Source organism: Trachypithecus francoisi, unplaced genomic scaffold (assembly GCF_009764315.1).
Source record: "Trachypithecus francoisi isolate TF-2019V2 unplaced genomic scaffold, Tfra_2.0 Lachesis_group15, whole genome shotgun sequence".
NCBI classification, from domain to species: Eukaryota; Metazoa; Chordata; class Mammalia; order Primates; family Cercopithecidae; genus Trachypithecus; species Trachypithecus francoisi.
In genome coordinates, this window is record NW_022681460.1 from 68937492 (window position 1) to 68956368 (window position 18877).

The 18877-nt window shown below is 41.5% G+C and overlaps 1 long non-coding RNA gene across 2 annotated transcripts; it reads left to right on the top strand.

Moving 5' to 3' along the window:
- The first annotated feature begins 8208 nt into the window (after positions 1 to 8208).
- Positions 8209 to 18630, top strand: LOC117097313. Of its 2 annotated transcripts, none has more exons than XR_004442915.1 (2): positions 8209 to 8323; positions 17450 to 18630. It is a non-coding gene; the product is annotated as an uncharacterized LOC117097313 (long non-coding RNA). The 2 variants fall into 2 exon arrangements; XR_004442916.1 differs by lacking the exon at positions 8209 to 8323 and adding an exon at positions 9291 to 9380.
- Positions 18631 to 18877: the final 247 nt, after the last annotated feature.

Below are 18877 nucleotides of genomic sequence, written 5' to 3' on the forward strand. Positions count from 1 at the left end.
CAACTGGATGCTAGAGAATGTGTTGTAAGGTAGCCAAGGGATTAAGCCACAGAGTAAGCTGTGGTAAAAAAAAGCATTTCAAAGTCTTCTGTGATGTCAGAACTCCCTACCAGGAATAAAGAGTTTTCTGGAATGGGGGTGACCTTCTGGCTGTGGCACCTGATGACTGGTCTGGGATTAAGTACTTCACAACCATCCTCTGAGGAATGTAGTGAACGCACTGGTATGTCCACTTTGCAGGTGATCAGAATGAGGCACAGGAGTTGGGAGTGATGAAACCGGGGTGTTTAGTCCATTTCAGAGCTGGAATGAGTATACAAATCGTGCTTGGCTGACTTCCAGTGCTGTTCCATTCTCATATCCAGGTTCTTACCCTGTGGCTCTGCACTACTTCATGTTGTTGATTTGAGAATGAAACAGACAAAACTTTTATGTCCAAAGATCACTGCAACAGATTACAATAAGTGATAGCAAGCCCAGTATACTAGAGCTACTTGAACTGCATGTAAATTGCAGAAATGATAGTGGTTGAGATTGTCTAATATTTACTTGCAGGGAGTGATAGAGGTTGCTTTAAAGGACTCAGAAGAATCCAAGAATCTGAGTGTTCATAACTAATCAGACGTATAATTCCAAAAGTGGGAGAAGATTTGAGACCATCTTATTTCTTTATTTTACTAGTGACGAAACCAAAACTCAAAAGAGATTAGATGAATTGCCAAAGCCATACAAAGAGTGAGTGGGACAGGCCCATGTCTTTTTACCCTTGGGCCAATGGGGGCTACAGGCCTGGGCAATTGATCTTCTAGAAGAAGCATTCAAAGTCACAACAGATGAGATGGGAACTAGACAGGTGGGTTGAGCACAGCCCTCTGTGTGCAGAGGGGAAGCTGGTTCTATAAACGAACTCCAGAACATTTGCTAGAATAGGGATACAAATATAAAATCATAAGGCATCCTACCTCCCCTCTAAGATACTCCCTCTAATTTTACAAAATTCCTCTCACAATGAAGAAGTAGAAAATGGTAAGCAGCCTTCAGTGTGCTTGATTTTTCAACCCGGTGTGATAGAGACATCAACGAATTTTATAAGATTTAAATGGGATTGATTGGATTAAGTTCTCTACTAAGAAAAATTGGGTGTTGTGTGTCATATGTTAAAATTTGGCTTCAGGAAGAATGAGATCATGTGCTTTACTGGAACATGGATGGAGCTGAAGGCCATCGTCCTTAGCAAACTGATGCAGGAACAGAAAACCAAATACTGCATGTTCTCATTTCTAAGTGGGAGCTAAATGAAGAGAACACAGGGACACAAAGAGGGGAACAGCAGACACGGGGGCCTGTGTGAGGATAGGGGATGGGTGGAGGGAGAGGAGCAGAAAAACATAACTGTTGTGTACTGGGTTTAGTATCTGGGTGACAAAATAATCTGTACAATAAACCTCTGTGACACAGTTTACTTATATAACAAGCCTGCATATGTACCCCTGAACCTAAAATAAAATTTAAAAAATAAATAAAATTTGGTTTTAGAAAGTAAGGTTATGACTCAGGAACACCCAAGAATATGATAGTAAAAGTTCATACTAGTAAAACTTAGGGAATAAAAAGGATTCCGAGGCTAAAGAAAATCTTTAAAAACGTCTGATCTATTAAACTGGTAAGTTAGAAAATTCCTAGTCTACTCTTAATGGAGAAAATAAATAATTTTTCTCAGGTCACAACATAGGAACAGAGACAAGAGCAAAGACATGATCCAGAGATATTTCCACCCTTCACTGTAAGAAATGTGTGCAAAGCAAAAGAATGCCAGGTGTCACTGGGCATTGAGTGGAGCAGGATCCTTTCCAAGTGTGCTGTCTTCTATGATGAGGTTTTTTGGAGTGGGGATTCTTGATTCTGCATAGGGTGATCCAAAGCTTGGTGATACCTAAGTAGGTTGAAGAGACACTTAACTGTTCTGGGAAAAGAGTAGACCGGGACCTTCTGCTACTTGAAGGCTTCCCTCTCTGTGCCCGAAAAAAAAAAAAAAAAAAAAAAAAAAAAATTGGTGTGGAATCCTTGGGATTTCCAGGAAGCAAGGAACTGAGGACTGAACTTTGTGTTTGAAGTTAGGATAGTTTGTATCTGGATGACTTAAAGATCTCTTGGCAAGAATGGAAACCAAGTCTCCCAAGGAGAAACCTACAAGAAGGAATGCGGTCAATTGCCCTGGTGATTTTGGTGCAACCAAAAGTCTTTGAGTGTTAGCCAGGGAGGGCTGGTTCAGATTCTGCAGATTCAGTTTCTAGCAGTAGAGCCTGGTGTCAGCATCAGTAACTAGTACACTGACCAGATTTTCAAGTTGTTTCTCTCTCCAACCGGCTGCCTAGTGTTCTTGTACAGAATGAACCCTTTGGAATGAATAAGTCCATAGTGTTCTTGGACAAGGCAGTAAGAAGGAACCTGAATAAGGTTATACTGGATATTTTTCTAAAAACCAAACTGTGGGAACTGAAAAATTAATTGAGAGGGGAGGCATACAAGAGAAAGAGATGTGATTTTATTTAAACTACAAGCTGAAAAACGTGACCCATCCTGGCTGCCTATGAATATCATTAGTTCGATTAATCTGTGGATTTATTGTGAGATTCTCTAATTCAATATTTGGAGGTGCTCGTGGACTTGAAATGTGTTGGTCAACGCTGCGTTGAAATGGGCAGTCTGGGAAGAATACTATGGGAGAAATACGAGGATCTCTGTGACTCTCCAGGGAGCAGCCTCTGGAGGGGAATTCTTGCTCCTTTTCCACAGATATTAGCATATTTTAGAGGAGACTGTTTTCAAACAAAAATGACAGAAAGGATCCCTTTATAACATGAGCCTTTCTTTCGTGCAAATAAGCCTACCTGTGACCTAGGAGTTAAGAGCTGCCTTTATGATGATTTTCCCTGGACTTCACAAATGACACCCCTTTTGAGTGGTTCAGTTTGAGTGTTAACAGAAACCTATGTGTAAGTAGCACGTATCCACAAATATCATGTTGTCTAGTTAGAAGATAAATATATACAAGGTAATTAAGGTCACAGGGGAAATGTAATAAAAGTCCAATCATTTTGGCAAATATGTCACATCTAAACATGCATTTGCTTTTTCTGCTCTATGGTTTAGGCCCCATGAAGATGATTTGGGGTGACGTCTCTTCCTTGGCTAATTTATGTGCCCAGAGAATATGCGTCTACTCTGACCTCACCTGCTAACTTGCAAAGTGGCTTTTCTATTCCCAGAAGTTCAGTGCTGGGTGCAGAATGGCTTTGTGACTTAGAGGTGGATAAACAAGTTGGTTTTCTTCACTCCCATGTTAACCTCTGCTCAGCACTTTCTAGAGACGCTGCCTAAAAGTCTAAGATAACTAAAGATGTAACTGATAGGTTTTCTCTGTTCTTTCTTAAATAATCACCTTTTTGGTGGCTGTGTTTGTTCATAACTTAGAACCACTCAATAAGTTAAGTGAGTGTGTGGGGGTAAATGAAATCTCATTCATGGAAATGAACTTGAAACATTGAAATATTAAATCAATGATACATGTAGCTAGATAAAAACACTCTGCAAACCAACTAAAGTTTTGAGCTTCTCATTGAATAGATCCATTTCATTTTAACTGTGTTTTTCATGTCAGCAATGCAACTTAATCCAAATGCCTGAATGGTTCTTCCTCCTGGGTGTGTTGCAAACTGTATCAAGTTTCTGATACCCAGACCAGAATACTTAAGAATCTCCAAACACAGTTCTTTTATGCTCTCCATGACTTGTGCTATGTCATTTCATTTAATACATATATTTATATTCAGAAAATTTAGCTATATATGCTGTGACTCCTTAGAAGACCTGAAGACTTGATGACCCCTACAACCTAAACAGGCACTAAACACTGCTATGTTGTAGCATGCAGGATCTGCAGTGACAGAAAAGTCCCAGGTTATCTTTTGTGACCAAGATCACATACATTTTGACCTTTGTCCCATATATTGGCTATGCCTCATGCCAAATTTGGGGCTCTGAAGGTCAGCTCCATCACCTGGTCAGCCTCAGGACCATATCACAGGATGATGAAGCCAAGACATACATCAGGACCACCAGTTCTCATACTGTTGGCTCTGCACACTCACGCTACACAATTGAAATAAAACACAGAAATTCATCCCCTCTTCCCAGGAGTTGAACTTCTGCAGCCGGCAGAGACTCCCTGCATGTTTTCTGGGAAGACCTCATGGACATAAGAATTCATTCTGTGGAGCATAACCAGGCTTTTAGCCTCCGTCCCACACACAGCTACACATGCTGTAGTAGGGGAGAGGCCAAGGACGTTGTCTGGAAAGGTGTAGGGCCAAGCACAGAGTCCCTGGGCTGCGTCCTGGACCCACGCTAATCATTCCACCCCCAGGTAATTGTGGGATAATGTGTTCCCTTCTTCATAGGCAAAGCAGGTTATGGAAATTATTTTGTAAAAAGTACCTGGGAGTGTTGCCAAGCTCATTTTTGGTTCATTATACCATCTATTATTAATACATTATCACATAATGATTGTATGGTCTGATCTTTCCCTCATGCACATTATGGTGGTTTTTCTCTGCTCGTGTGTGTGTAGACAGTGTAACTGGATCATGGTTCATGCTGAGCTTAAAATTTGATCTTCTGAATAGCAGCAGAAAGACTCTTTCTGGTGAATGCAGGTCTTCTGAGCAATTATCGACTGACTTTGTCATTAGACACCCCTTTCAGAAGGTACAAAAAAAGAAAAAGAAAATATTGTGAAGTGAAGTCTGAGCAACTGGGAAGAAATGCCAAGATGAAATGAAATGCTAAAGGTAAATGAATGGGAAGTACCTGGGGAGACGGTAACCACATTAATCATAGCAAACTGGGATGAAAAGAGAGAATAACACAATATAGAGATTTTTTTTAATTGTTAGAGGAAAAGATAGGTCCAATAGCATGACTAGAGGCTTTGAAAAGTAAAGATGGCTCAAAAGAGATGAAATTCTCCAAGCATTCTAATTGTACAATCGTAGCTCACCTTCATAAGAGGACAGTTTAAGAAATGGACAGCAGGAGGGGGCTTGCTGTCTATTTTTAGAAAGATTTTGGCCAAAAAAAGGAAGTGTCGGCGCAAAAAGAAGAGTCATTTTTTACAGACACATGAGGGGTAGTGTTTTCCCAAAAGACCGAAATGTGACACAATTTTATTCACTTTTGTAACTCTAGCACCCACTATAAGGGCTAGGTCCCCCAAATGTCTTCCATCGATTCTGTTGTTTGGAGAATTTGCTCCCAGGTTCATATGAGAAGGTAGAGCTGACATTATATGGTATCTGGGATTTGCTTCGAACCAATCCAGGGAGGAGAAAGATGGGGTGAGGGTAATGATGAAATAAGATTGACCACAATTTGATATATTTACACTGGGTGATAAATACTAAGGCATTCATTACTATACTATATCTACCCTTGTATGTTTGAAATTTTCCGAAATAAAAATAAAAATAAAACCAGATCTCTCAATTTAAAACAAAATGTTGTAGTTTGCCAAAAAAAAAAAAAAAAAAAAAAAAAACCAATTCCACTTGAAATATACAAATGCAGATCTTTAAAAAAGAAACTCACAGGAACAGAAACAGTGAAACCCTTGGGACAAGGCTAATTGAATTGAAACACAAGTGACACATTTGATTTGCAGTGGAGTGAAGGGGCAAATCTGTGACTCTGGAAAGTTATTTCGGTGCTCTATTTTATGGCTGACTTTCAATCAAAGGGCATGGGTGTCAGAGGGAGCTCAGTGTTTTCTGGGTTGCTACATAGGAACCAATCAACCAAAGTTATACAACGGTATATGTTTACTGAAAATAAAAACACTTTTTCTTCAATTGGAGCTATGGAACTGTACAACAGGCTGTTCTCAAGGTTTTAGACAGACCAGGTGTGGATGAATACACTAGTAGAAGCTTGATGGCCACCTGACAGGGATACTGCAAAGAGAATTTCTGTATCACTGGGAGGTTGAACTAAATGACCTTGAAATTCCCTTCCCACTGGATGATGCCCTAATTCTGCAATGAGATGATCCTTCCTGTTTAGGCACATAACTCGTAACTCTTGCAGGAGGCATGCCATTTGTCACACATCATGAGTACTTGATTTGAAAGAAAAAGAAAACTTGATTTTCAAATAAAAACTAATATAGTCCTTCACCAGCTAAAACTTAAAGACTCAAATTATTAATGCTAAATAACTAGTTTTAGTAAATTGGGCTTTAATCCATGTGAATTGAATTCCTAGAAAGTGTAAGGTGTTTGGATAGTAAAGGAGGCCAGGGCCTTTGCAAGTGCTGAGTGCTTGGATGGGTTTGGTGCCTCAAGCCTCTCTCCTCCCTTTCCTGGGAGCTGCCCATGATGTGCTGCTCTTGAGTTGTTCTTCTGGCATGGAGAACAGCTGCAAAGGTTTGGATACCCACCTTGTAGAGCCATTTTTTAACTTAAAGCAACAGGTCACCAATCCCAGTGATTTTTCCTTAAGTTTTATTTCTAACTGCAGTACAAAGATTTAGTTTTCTAAAAAAAAAAAAAAAAAAAGAAAAAGAAACAAGGAAAAAAGAAAAAGAATTATTATGTCAGCAAACAAATGGGCTGAGGGTTGAGGTGAGCATTCTGAAATGACATAGTATAACCAGTGCAGCTATTCTGGTAATTCCAGAGGGAAACTAAGCCCAGTTTGGTCTATATCAGGGTAGTATCTCATGGCCTCAGACTGAAGGTACCCACTCTTCAGGACCTTAGCTAGCCTTGCAATAAGTGATTAGGAAGGATATGGTGCTAGCCCTCCAAAGATCTGGAAGGGACTCCATTCTGTCCCTGATATTATTACCCTTTCTCTGTTTCTTCTCCAGTTGTCAGTGACATGAATCTTTGCTTCCTTCTTCATGGAATATTTCTGATCTAATAGGCCCTACATTTCAAAAGATGAATATAAACATCACATGAGTATTACAGGAAAGCTGGATTGCTTTGCAGTGAGTGAAATATGGAAAGGCCTTTCCCACCAAGCAATAGGCCAAATTCTAACAGTAAGATGTATTTGAAATAGAATGGTTCATAGATCAGAGATGATGCTGACTTTTTTAAAGCGTGAAAATGTTCCTTCTGGAGAATAAGACTCAAAAGAGGAACATTAATAATTTGATATTTATTTATTATGTTATGATCTGCTTTAATAATTACGTATATGAATAGTGTGTGTGTGTATGTATAGATGATACAGCAATGTATATGTATAGATGATACAGCAATATGATTCTTTAAAAGGCTACATATTTAATATGCTTTCACTCTTAGCTCAGAGCAAAGTTGGTTTGTTCCTGCAGATAAATCATCCCCAGCTCTGGAGTTCTATAGAGTTGACTTTAAATAGTCACTTGGTCTCAGATTTTGCTGGATTTCCAGTGTGATAGATGAAAGGATGTTGCACTTGTTACTCAGCTGCATCTCCTCTTTTCCATTTCAGGCCATACATTTCTATTAATTAATGCACACTGTTGTTAGCTCCGTCTTCCATCTTCTTTAATCATTTCAGCACCTGATTCACAATTTTACTTTCCACACCACCTCTGACAACATCCTTGTACCGGTCAAGTTTGAGTTTTCTGGCACCTTACCATTTAACATGTAACACCCTGTGTTTGTAAATATATTTTTATCTCCCTGCACATCGAAGTACAACTTGGCATTTCCCCTACAGAAACCATAATGACACACTGCAAATAACTCAAGCTTCACAAATATTTGCTCTGACCCATTGTGTGGCAGGGCAATTTTAATCCTAGATTCACCATCATTACCATTCCCATCACCTTTAATCCTCTCTAGAGTCCATCATCTACCAAGGCTGTGCTAGTGAAATGTAATCAGGCTGAGAAGAAAATGCACTTTTGTTTTAGGAAAATTCATGAGAAATTGGCAGGAAGTTAATCTGAGTGCGACACGTCTGCTCATCCCTTTGTATCTCCCACAGAGGTCAGATCACTATGAGGGTTCTGCTGTTCTTGCCAGCCTTCAAGCAATCAACGGCTCTTGTCCAGCAGTGGCTCAAACTCCTGGCCATTCACCCCAGGGACAGCAGCCAGTGGAGGAAGCAGTGATTGTTATTTACTTTTCATTGGCAGGTGGTGACCAGATGGGTATAAATGAGCTGTGGAAAAAGAGAATTCATGGCCAAAAATGGTGGTGCTCTCTGTCCAAAAACTAAGGCCCTATGACCGTGAATGAAGCTGGAGGACAGGTAGGAACAGGTAATGGAAGTTATTTCCAAATCTCTGTTCCCATTTAGACTTTGAATGTTTTGAGTGTTTCATTAAATAGTGTTACAAGTCCACTAAGATTCCACATAAACGTTTAGCCAGCCAACAGTTAAGTCTGTACCTCCCAAGGCAAGTGATGAATGTTGAGATTATAATTGTGAATGGTACAATCTCAAGGTCTAGGTGAAGTACAACGTTGAACAGAAAAGGACTGAGAAAGGAAAAGAAGACATTTCCAAAAGAAGGTGCCAAAGTAGGGCTCCAGGCCAATTTGTTGAAGGCCAATTTGTTAAAATTAACTTGATGAATGACCAATTTACTGACTCATTGAGGGTTTTTGCTTATGTTTTAGTTTAATTCTTACCCCTGCTTCTGAACATGACCCTGCCCCTGTAACAAAATAGTCGGGGCCAACTTCAGAGACAGGGACAGGGAAAGTATAGGGTGAAGATGAAAAGAAAACCTAAACATCCTTACAATTTCACAAATTGGAAATTTGACAAATTGTTTTTCAGTCAATTGACTTGCTTCCCCAATGCACAGCTATCTTCTAATTGTCCCTGATTTCTAGCACAGGTTCCTGCTGCTTTCACATGCAGTTAAAATAAGGAGGGATTACATTCCCAAGAGCACACACATATACACACCACAAGGTGACATGTGCACACCTGTATCCACAACCCCCTTCGTGGGTTTCTGTCCAAGGTAAAGAAAGCCTTCTCAAAAGTCATCCCCTTCCTTCATGCTACAATCTTGCCTTATGTTAGGCTACCTTGGGGAAAAAAACATCACCAGAATTCTGGTGCTCAGACTTTCAGAGCATGGTAGGTCTTTTAGTCATCAAAATTGAGTAATCAAATTGAAGACTAATCCAATTTGGATCTCCTCTCTAATTTTCTTGGCTGTAAATCTATTCAGGCTGCTGTTAAAAAACAAAAACAAAAACAAAAAACATACATGGAGTGGCTTATAAACAACAGAAAGTTATTTCTCATGGATCTGGAGGCTGGGAAGTTTAAAATGAAGGTGCTGGCAGAATTGATGTCAGGTGAGGGCTCACTTCCTGGTTCATAGACAGCTGTCTTCTCACTGTGTCCTCAGCCAGTAGCTGGCAAGGGAGCACTGGGGGGCCTCTTTTAGAAGGGCACTAATCCCATGCATGGGGGCTCCACTCTTGTGATCTAATTACTTCCCAACCTTACCTCCTGATACCATCACATTGAAGACTAGATTTCAGCGTATGGATTTTCAGAGAACACAAACAGTCCACTGTAGGTCGGGAGTGCCTATAAAATCATTGGTCTATGCAAGGGACACTGTTTCATCAAGTCTTAAATATTTTCAGTGCTACACTCTGCCGCTACAGTTCCCTGGTTTCTTTAGCTGTTACTCATATTCTTCGTTGCTTGTATCAGAATTGGAGACCTTTGAAAAGATCTTTAAAAGAGTCTGAAAAATTCAAGAGAAAAAGACACAGGAATGCAAGTTAGAACAACAGTAAAATACTATTTGCAACCTATAACATTGTCAAAGCACATGAAAAGGAACTCTATTGGTATTGGCCCCTAACCATTGGTGAAAATGCAAATTGGCTCAGTGCTTCTGGAATAACATTTGCAAATACATGCTGAGTAGCTTTAAATATCCATTGATCTTCAATTTTTCTTCTAGGGATTTTTCCCAAGGAAATAGAAATGTATGTAAAAGTTATCCTAGTGATGTTTACAACAGAAAAATAGAAAAAAATAGTGAAAATAGCTTTAATATCCATCCTTATTAAATTAACTGAATATATTTTGTTACATTTATATGACATATAATAAATACCATGCAAATATTTAAAATTATCAAAATATTTTAAGTAAAGAAAACAATAGATTGTTTATGTATAATACTATAACACTTTCTAGTATAGCATATAGCATGTTAGAAAAAGATCCTTACTTGATATACTAAATTAAATGATAACAATTATTACTTGGCTAAGAGATTGTAAATGTAGTTTATGCTTTTTCTTCTAGATCTATGTTTTCCAGATTTTTGAGTAAACATGTGTTCAATGAAGGGAGCCTCGTTCTGAATTCTTATAATTCTTTTAAAAATAATTTCATAATTTTTCTTGTATAATTTTGTTATACAAAATTAAGAAAGCAAAGGGATTAAAAAAGCAGCCTTATTTTCCTACCAGAAAGAATCCCATTGTACCTTTTCTCTCCCTGTTAAGCACAAATCTTCTCTAGAACACAGAAGTATTCTAGAGATCACTGATGCATTTGAGGGAAACTGAAAACAAAACAAAACACAACAAACAGAAGCCTTAAACAGTAAAATAATAGCAAGCTGAAACTGATTTAAGACAATCAAATAACATCGTTTCCTGTTCATTCTCTAAACACAAGCTTTCTCTCGCTTTGATAGGTTCAATGAATCTGGGAAGGGATTGGTGTCCTCTCCTCTTCCCTCCTTCCGTCCCTTTCTCCCTGGCTCCCCTTTAAAAGCAAGTTGCATTGAGCACAGCAGGGAGGTCTGATGGGAGGCACTGGTGGGGCTCCCTGCTGCAGGATGAGAGGATGAAACGCACAGCAGGGGAACAGACACAATGAGCATCAAACCCGTAGCACCGGGAAGGCATAGAGGGGCTGTTCAGGAAAGGGTGCCTATGATTATTATTATTATTTAGTCTTTAAAAAAAAAAAACAAAAAACCAAAAATCAGGGCAACCCCTTTTGGAAAACAAACAGCAGCACTGAACCTGTGTCACTGGGTTCACAGGCAGCTGCCAGCGCACGCAGCGGCAAGTCAACCAGAAACTCAACTAAGTAGTTTCCAGGATTTCATGGGAAGGATGACGATTCCTGAGAGTCTGTGCTTCCCCCTAGGGAAATGGACCACTTGGGCCCTAGATGTGCGGGTCTTTCCGGACTCAGGCCTGCGTCAGCATCGTTGGCCCCGGAGCCTGCGCCCTCATCATTGCATAAGAGTCTGTGCGGCCTCGCAGCTCGCGCGCTTGTCATCGGCGCCCCCTGCTGGACACGTAGAGAAATGGCGCCTTCGCAGCCATCTCCTTGCCCCAGGCTGTCCCCACTTTTAGGACGTTATTTTCTCCCTGTGCCACCATGACAGGGAAATTTTCTACAGAGAAGGAAAAGAAAGGAACCTTACCTTCGGAGCACAAAGCATACCCTGGAGCCCCAGCCAATATATGATTTCCATGGAAGGAAGGGCTGATTCTCAGCAGTTTGTTCACAAGGGCTCCAGTCGTGCACCTGCAGGACGGAGAGGACAGGCCTCAGTCTGACCAAGCAGAGGAGGGACCAGATAGGATTTCTCAGTGCGTGGAGGAATGTGAAGGGGCAGGACTTGCAGTCTTCTCATGCTTTTAACTCTGCATCCTGTCACAGAAGCAGAAAGACCCGGAGAAGGCCAGGATGTCCTAAATTTCCTTCTTTTCTACTTACTAATTAAACATCCCAGCAAACTGCCTGTCACATCTCTAGAATTACATCGGCCTCCCTTGAAGTGTAAGCTGTTACCCTTACCTTGCCATACAAATTTTAGAGATATTCAGACCTGCCTCAAAATCTTCTCTGCCCAAGCGTTAGGACTCATGAGCTTGGGTGGGCAGCAGCCTCACAGTTTCTCAAACCACCATGCATGCTCCCTAGACAAAGGTGGAACCATTCTTGTTCAGCTGAGAGAAAGTTAGTCATGCTACCTTCTTCTCTTTGCTCAGTTTGAGTCAGATGTGCCACATCTCTCGCCTTAGCAGCGGCTAAGTTTGTGGTCAATGGGGATGAGCAGAGATGGAAGGGCTGTCAGTCCTGTGCAGGCCAAGGGATCAGGCCTGTTGGGAGGCTCACCTAAGAGCAGTCCCTCTGAAGTGTTCAGGAAGGCCTTGCTTTTAAACCTCATCTTCTTATCGTTCTCAATCTTAGCTGCACTTTTGAATCACCCAAGGAGCTTTCAAAAATCACTGATGCTGGCCGGGCATGGTGCTCACGCTTGTAATCCCAGCACTTTGGGAGGTCAAGGCGAGTGGATCACCTGAGGTCAGGAGTTTGCGATCAGCCTGGCCAACATGGTGAAACCCCGTTTCTACTAAAAATACAAAAATTAGCCGAGCGTGGTGGCAGGCGCCTGTAATCCCAGTTACTCAGGAGACTGAGGCAAGAGAATCACTTGAACCTGGGAGGCGGAAGTTGCAGTGAGCCGAGATCACACCATTGCATTCCAGCCTGGGGAACAAGAGCGAGACTTGTCTCAAAAATAAATAAATAAATTAATTAATTAAATTAAATTAGATAGAAATCACCGATGCTCAGGCACTGCCCCAGATTCATTCATTTGGAATCTCTGGAGATGGGGCCAGGGTACTGCATCTGTTTTTTTTTTTTTTTTTTTTTTAAGATTCTCAGATGACTAAAATCATCAGCCAAGATTGAGAACCACTGCCTGCGTCTGTCTCCCCAGCTTGTAGGGTGTGACCTTAAACAAAGTAGGAGCTCATTAATGTTCGATGAATGAATGAGTGAGTGAATAGATAAATGCGTGAATGAAGACTGGGAAGGGCAAAAACAGATGAATAGTCATTTATGACAAATAGGAAAAAATTGTGATAAATGAATTAATTACTAACTAAAAGTGAACCACACAATAATAGCAGTCACCAAACTAGAGGTGGACCACTGAGTGGACAGGCTGAAGGGGATGGACCAGTATCTAACATTGATGGGAAAAGGCCTCAAAGGGACCTGTATTTATTGTTGGAATTGGTCTGGTAAAATCCTCCCTTTGGAAGACAGCAGGACAGGGAGGAGGCAGGCAATGGGGAAGTAGTTGAACTCACGTAACTGACTAAGAAGAGGATGGCAGTGTTGCCTATGTTTCAGGGAGTCAGGCCCACAGAGCCCCCTGCTGTGCACACAGAGCATATGGAACTCAGAGTGCCCTGGGATGACCGAGGCAGAGACCAAGTTGCCATGTACTTGGAGAAGGTAGGACACAAACCCACCGAAGAGGCTCAGGAACAAGAATACTTATGTGAGAAGTCTAGACAAGTCCAGTCTCTCGCCCTAACTGGAAGATGAACTCTTTGAGACCAGAAATAATATCTTTCTCAGACCTTTTCTGAAAAGTTTCTATTTCTCCAAGTATATGGGAAGGGACTAGCTTCTAAAATAAGTATAAGCAAGAAGGGAACCAACAGAGAAATTAAGGACAGTGTATTAGTCAGGGTTCTCTAGAGGGACAGGAATAATAGGGTAGATGTATATATGAAAGGGAGTTTATTAAGGAGTATTGACTCACATGATCACAAGGTGAAGTCCCACAATAGGCCATCTGCAAGCTGAAGAGCAAGGAAGCGAGTCCAAGTCCCCAAACCTCAAAAGTAGGGAAGCTGACAGTACAGCCTTCAGTCTGTGGCTGAAGGCCTGAGAGCCCTTGACAAACCACTGGTATAAGTCCAACAGTCCAAAAGCTGAAGAACCTGGAGTCTGATATTCGAGGGCAGAAAGCATCCAGCATGGGAGAAAGATGAAGGCCAGAAGACTCAGTAAGTCAAGTCCTTCCATGTTCCTCTGTCTGCTTTTATCCTAGCTGCACTGGCAGCTCATTTGATGGTGCCCACCCAGTTTGAGGGTGGGTCAGCCTCTCCCGGTGCACTGACTCAAATGTTAATTTCCTTTGGCAACACCCTCACAGACACACCCAGGAACTTTGCATCCTTCAGTCCAATCAAGTTGACACTCAAATATTAACCATCACAGACAGAATGCAAATTCAGTAAGTTTGCAAATTGGTATAAGATTCATACAGTGAGAGGTGGCAACCATCTGGGCCAGGATATGGCTGGAAAGAAGCCAAGTGGTTAAGTCACGCCCAGAAGAAAAATCAGTCACAGGGTAGGACTAGGTTGGCTCTCAAGGAATTGTATCTCCAGGGTTTCAGCTCATCAGTTTTCACAAACAACTAATATGGTTTTTTTCCTCATTGTTAGAGTCTCCATATTCAAAACAGAATTAGTAACAGAGTTTCTCTCCAAAGCTGGCACAAAGAAATGTATTTTATTGCCCACTACACAATGGTTTGCTTTATAATTCTAAAGATTCAAATCTCTCCCTAGCTAACATTTCAAATGCAGCTGGTTTGCTTACTGCTTTGGAGTTGTCAGCTAAAAGCCAAAGTTCTGGGAGAGTTATTTTTCTACCCTGGGGGAGGCAGGAGACTTCTGGTGATACTCACACATGTCCTTTAATTTGCCAAAAATTGCTAGCTTGGTTCAGCCTAATTATTACATAATTCCTCCATTGTTATAATACAAATTATGAATGCTCATATGATGCGAAGCATCTTCCTTCCCCTAGCATTGGCCTAACCAGGCCCAAGAGACCCAGGGGATGTTGGAAGCACAGTTGGATTTCTCCCTAGTTTCTGGTTACACATCTTTCCTAACTTGCTGGTTACTTTTTAAAAATTCCTCTTGAATTAGGTCCAGAGTGACAGATGAATCTGGAGAAAGAGTGAAGGGTTAGAGGCTGGTACACATGTCATCCAGTACTGGTGCCCTCTGGCCAACTAGATGGTCAAAAGTCTCCTGTGAGATGTTAGTTGTGAATCTTTGGTGGTCCTTGACCAGCAGCTCCCTGGAAGTGGGAAAGGTGTATTGCCTGTCATCTGGCAGTTGGGTGTGACACCCAGCTCAGCCATTGGACTCACAGTACTCCACCCATCTCTTAGCAGCTGCTGTGAACTACATGTCTATGTTCCCCCAGAATCATATATGGAAGCCTAAGTCTCCCCAATATGATGGTATTTGCAGGTAGGGCTTTTGGGAAGGAATTAGGTCATGAAGGTAGAGTCCTCGTGAATGGGATTAGTGCCCTTATAAAAGAGATGGATGAATGAATGACTGAAGAAAATGTGCATGCTCCCTCCCTCCCCCTCTCTCTCTAATATGCTAAGTAAAAGATACAGAAAGACAAAAACTCTATGGTGTTATTCATACATTGAATCTAAAAAAGTCAAACTCACAGAAACAGAAAGCAGAAGGTGGTTGCCAGGAATGCTGGGGGTCTGAAGGAAATGGGGAGATGTCTGTTAATGGCTACAAATTTTTTCAGATATAAGATGAATAAGTTCTAGAGGTCTAATATATACCATGGTGACTATAGTTAAGGTAAAATTGAAATTTTCTAGGAGAGTAGATCTTAAGTATTCTCGTCACAAATTTTAAAAAGGTAACCAAGAGAGGTGATGGACATGTTAATTCACTTCATTGTGACAATCACTTGGTGATGTGGTTTGGATCTGTGTCCCCACCAAACCTCATGTCAAATTGTAGTCACCAATTTTGGAGGTGGAGCCTGGTGGGAGGTAATTGGATCATGGGGGCAGATTCTCATGAATGATTTAGCACCATCCCCTTGGTGCTGTTCTTGTGGTGATGTATTAGTTCGTTCTCATGCTGCTAATAAAGACATTCCAGAGACTGGGTAATTTATAAAGGAAAGAGGTTTAATGGACCCACAGTTCCACATGGCTGGGGAGGTCTCACAATGATGGCAGAAGATGATGAGGGAAGAGCAAAGTCACGTCTTATATGGCGGTAGGCCAGAGAGCTTGTCCTGGGGAACTTTCATTTATAAAACCATCTGATCTTATGAGATTTATTCATCATCATGAGAATAGTATGGGGGAAGCTGCCCCCATGATTCAATCAGTCTACCCGGCCCCACTCTTGACATGTGGGGATTATTACAATTCAAGGTGATATTTGGGTGGAGACACAGCCAAACCATATCAGACGTGAGTGAGTTCTCATGAGATCTGGTTGTTTAAAAGTGTGCAGCACTTCCCACCCCCATCTCTCTCTTGCTCCTGCTCCTGCCATGTGAGGTGCCTTGCTCCCCCTTTGCCTTCCACCATGACTGGAAGTTTCCTGAGGCTTCCCCAGCCGCAAAAGCCGCCATGCTTCCTGTACAGCCTGCAGAATCATGAGTCAATTAAACTTCTTTTTTTATGTAAATTACCCAGTCTCAGTTATTTCTTTATAGCAATGACGGAATGGGCTAATACACTTGGCAATGTACATGTATATCAAAACATCACGTTGTACACTTTAAATATATACAGTGTTTGCCAATGATAACTCAGTAAAGCTGGAAAAAATAAAATGTGAATGAAGTCAAATGAATAGAGAGGTAAAAGAAGCAGACACAAAAGAGTTTGCCTCCTTGCTCTCCCTCTCTGCTCTCCACTGTGTGAGGATGCAATGAAAACATGGCCATCTGAAAACCAGAAAGCAGGTCCTCACCAGACATCCGATCTGCTGGCACCTCTATCATCTTTATTTCTCAGCATCTAGAACTGGGAGAAATAAATTTCTGTGGTTCAAGTCACACAGTCTATGTGGTATTTTGTTATAGCCGCCCAAGTTGACTAAGACAGGGTCATATTGTGGCTCCAGGCATTTCCCATGAGTGAGTCTTTTTTCTAGATTATGTCATGTCAACTCCTCACTGTGTTCACACTTCTGAAAATCTCAGTCCTTTTCCCTGTTGAGGTGAGAGGAACCTTGCTCTTTAACGCCTCTCGTTCTGTTATGTGGGGCTTGTGCACATGACCTCTCACCTTTTGACTTTTCAGATATCTCTCACAATTTAGTCTATATGTTCTCCATATTCCAGAACACACAGGCCAGACTCTCTCAAGAGTTTCCTCAAACCCCTCTCACCTGGGCTTAAGCAGCGGGGTGGGGGCAAATGCACTCATCCCTTTCCCTGTGTTGTGAGGATTCAGACAACACAAAAACTAACTTCAGATAAGTTCTCCAGACCTTTCTACCTTATTTATCATACAAGTTGCAAGTGAGGTCTAGCACCTCACTTTAGAATATCAAGGGTGCTTGGCACCTACTGTAATTTAAAAATATTTCTATAATTCTTTTATACTCCTCCCTTTAAGAAGTAGAGTCTAATTCCCTTAACTTTGAGTATAGACTGGTCTTGGTAAATTGCTTTTAGCAAAGAGAATATAAAGGAAATGATGTATGAGACTTCTAAAATTAGCTGGTAAAAGGCCTTTTGACTTCTTGCTTACTCTCTTTTTCTATTTTAGATCATTTGTTCCAGGAGAAGCCAGATGCCATGTCTTGAGGACAGTCAACCCTCTGGGGAGGTTCCTATGGTAAGGAACCAAGGCTCCTGGCAATAGCCTCTGAGTGAGCCACCTTGAGAATGGACTGTCCAGCTCCAGTCAAACTTTCAGAGATGACTGTAGCCCCTGCCAATGTCTTCACCACAATCTCATGAGATCACAAGCTACAACTACTCAGTTAAGTTATTCCAAAATTCCTGACTCACAGAAATTGAGATACAGGAGAGGTCACAGTTAAGATCTTGATGTTCTATCTTCACCCATAATATAGGAACTTCACCTTTTGAGAAGCACCAGGGAGAGCTAGCTGCCTGTGCCTGGTGGAAGCTGCCCATGCCCCACTGATACTCCACAGTACTTCCTGTTCTGCTCAGTACTCCTGCTTCTTTCTGCAAACAACTGTGATTCTCCACCTGGGAGCTTCCTCTGGCCACAGGAGCCTGCTCACCTGAATGGGATACCCCAGCAGTACTGGTGAGTTACAGCTTCCAGGAGCAGCTCTCCTCCAGCAAAGGAAAGGGTTGGCAGAAAAGTACTTCAGCTGCCTCCACTAGTGTGTGGGACAATGTTAAGACATGCTCCACACAGTAATGCAGGGGTCTCAGCAAGATGGAGCCCCAATTGTCCACAGTAGTAACTTGCCAGTAGATGCCTGCATTGACTTTCTTCCCTGCTGTGCCTTTCTTCCCACTCTCCTGCCAGTGCTTCCTGGAATCATCTCCCTCATCAATCATTTGTTCCAAAATTCTGTCTGAGTCTGTTTCTGAGGAAACCCAACCTGAGTCATCATCCCTCTTCCCCCCGTCACACTCTCTTCACTGGGGGAGGATGGACTGAGTTGACTGGCAAATTTTAGAGAAGGAGTTTGCATTGGAGTGCATGACTCAGCTGAGGTTGGGCTGTGTTTTTTCAGAGAGAAGTACATTCAGATTCAATGTGTATCCTGTCTTCAGGAAGCCCCATGGTCTGTTCATCTTAGCATGATTACTAAGCTACACTCTGCCCTTTCAAGGGGAAGGCCTGAGATTTGCAGTTGGCAAGCTCAGTGGAAGCTGGATGTTTTATGTAACCTGGCTGTGGATATAGATCAATCCATGCTTTTCAATTCAGTCCTCTCTCTAATAAACTGCTCTTATGAACCCCATTTGTCTAATTCTTATCTATTTTCTTAAGTTGTTTTAGTGTTCAGTAAAGAACAGCATTTCTTAAAATTTGTGATCTAAAACTTCAAGTACATGTAAAACATAGGAGGAACAAAAACTCTAATATATAAGCCATTTCAAATGACCTACAGGATTCATTGTAGAACATTATGCCTATCAGCAGGTTTTTATTTATAAAAGGAAGACTCAATAATCTTCAGTAAAGGATCATGTTAACTGTCTCAGG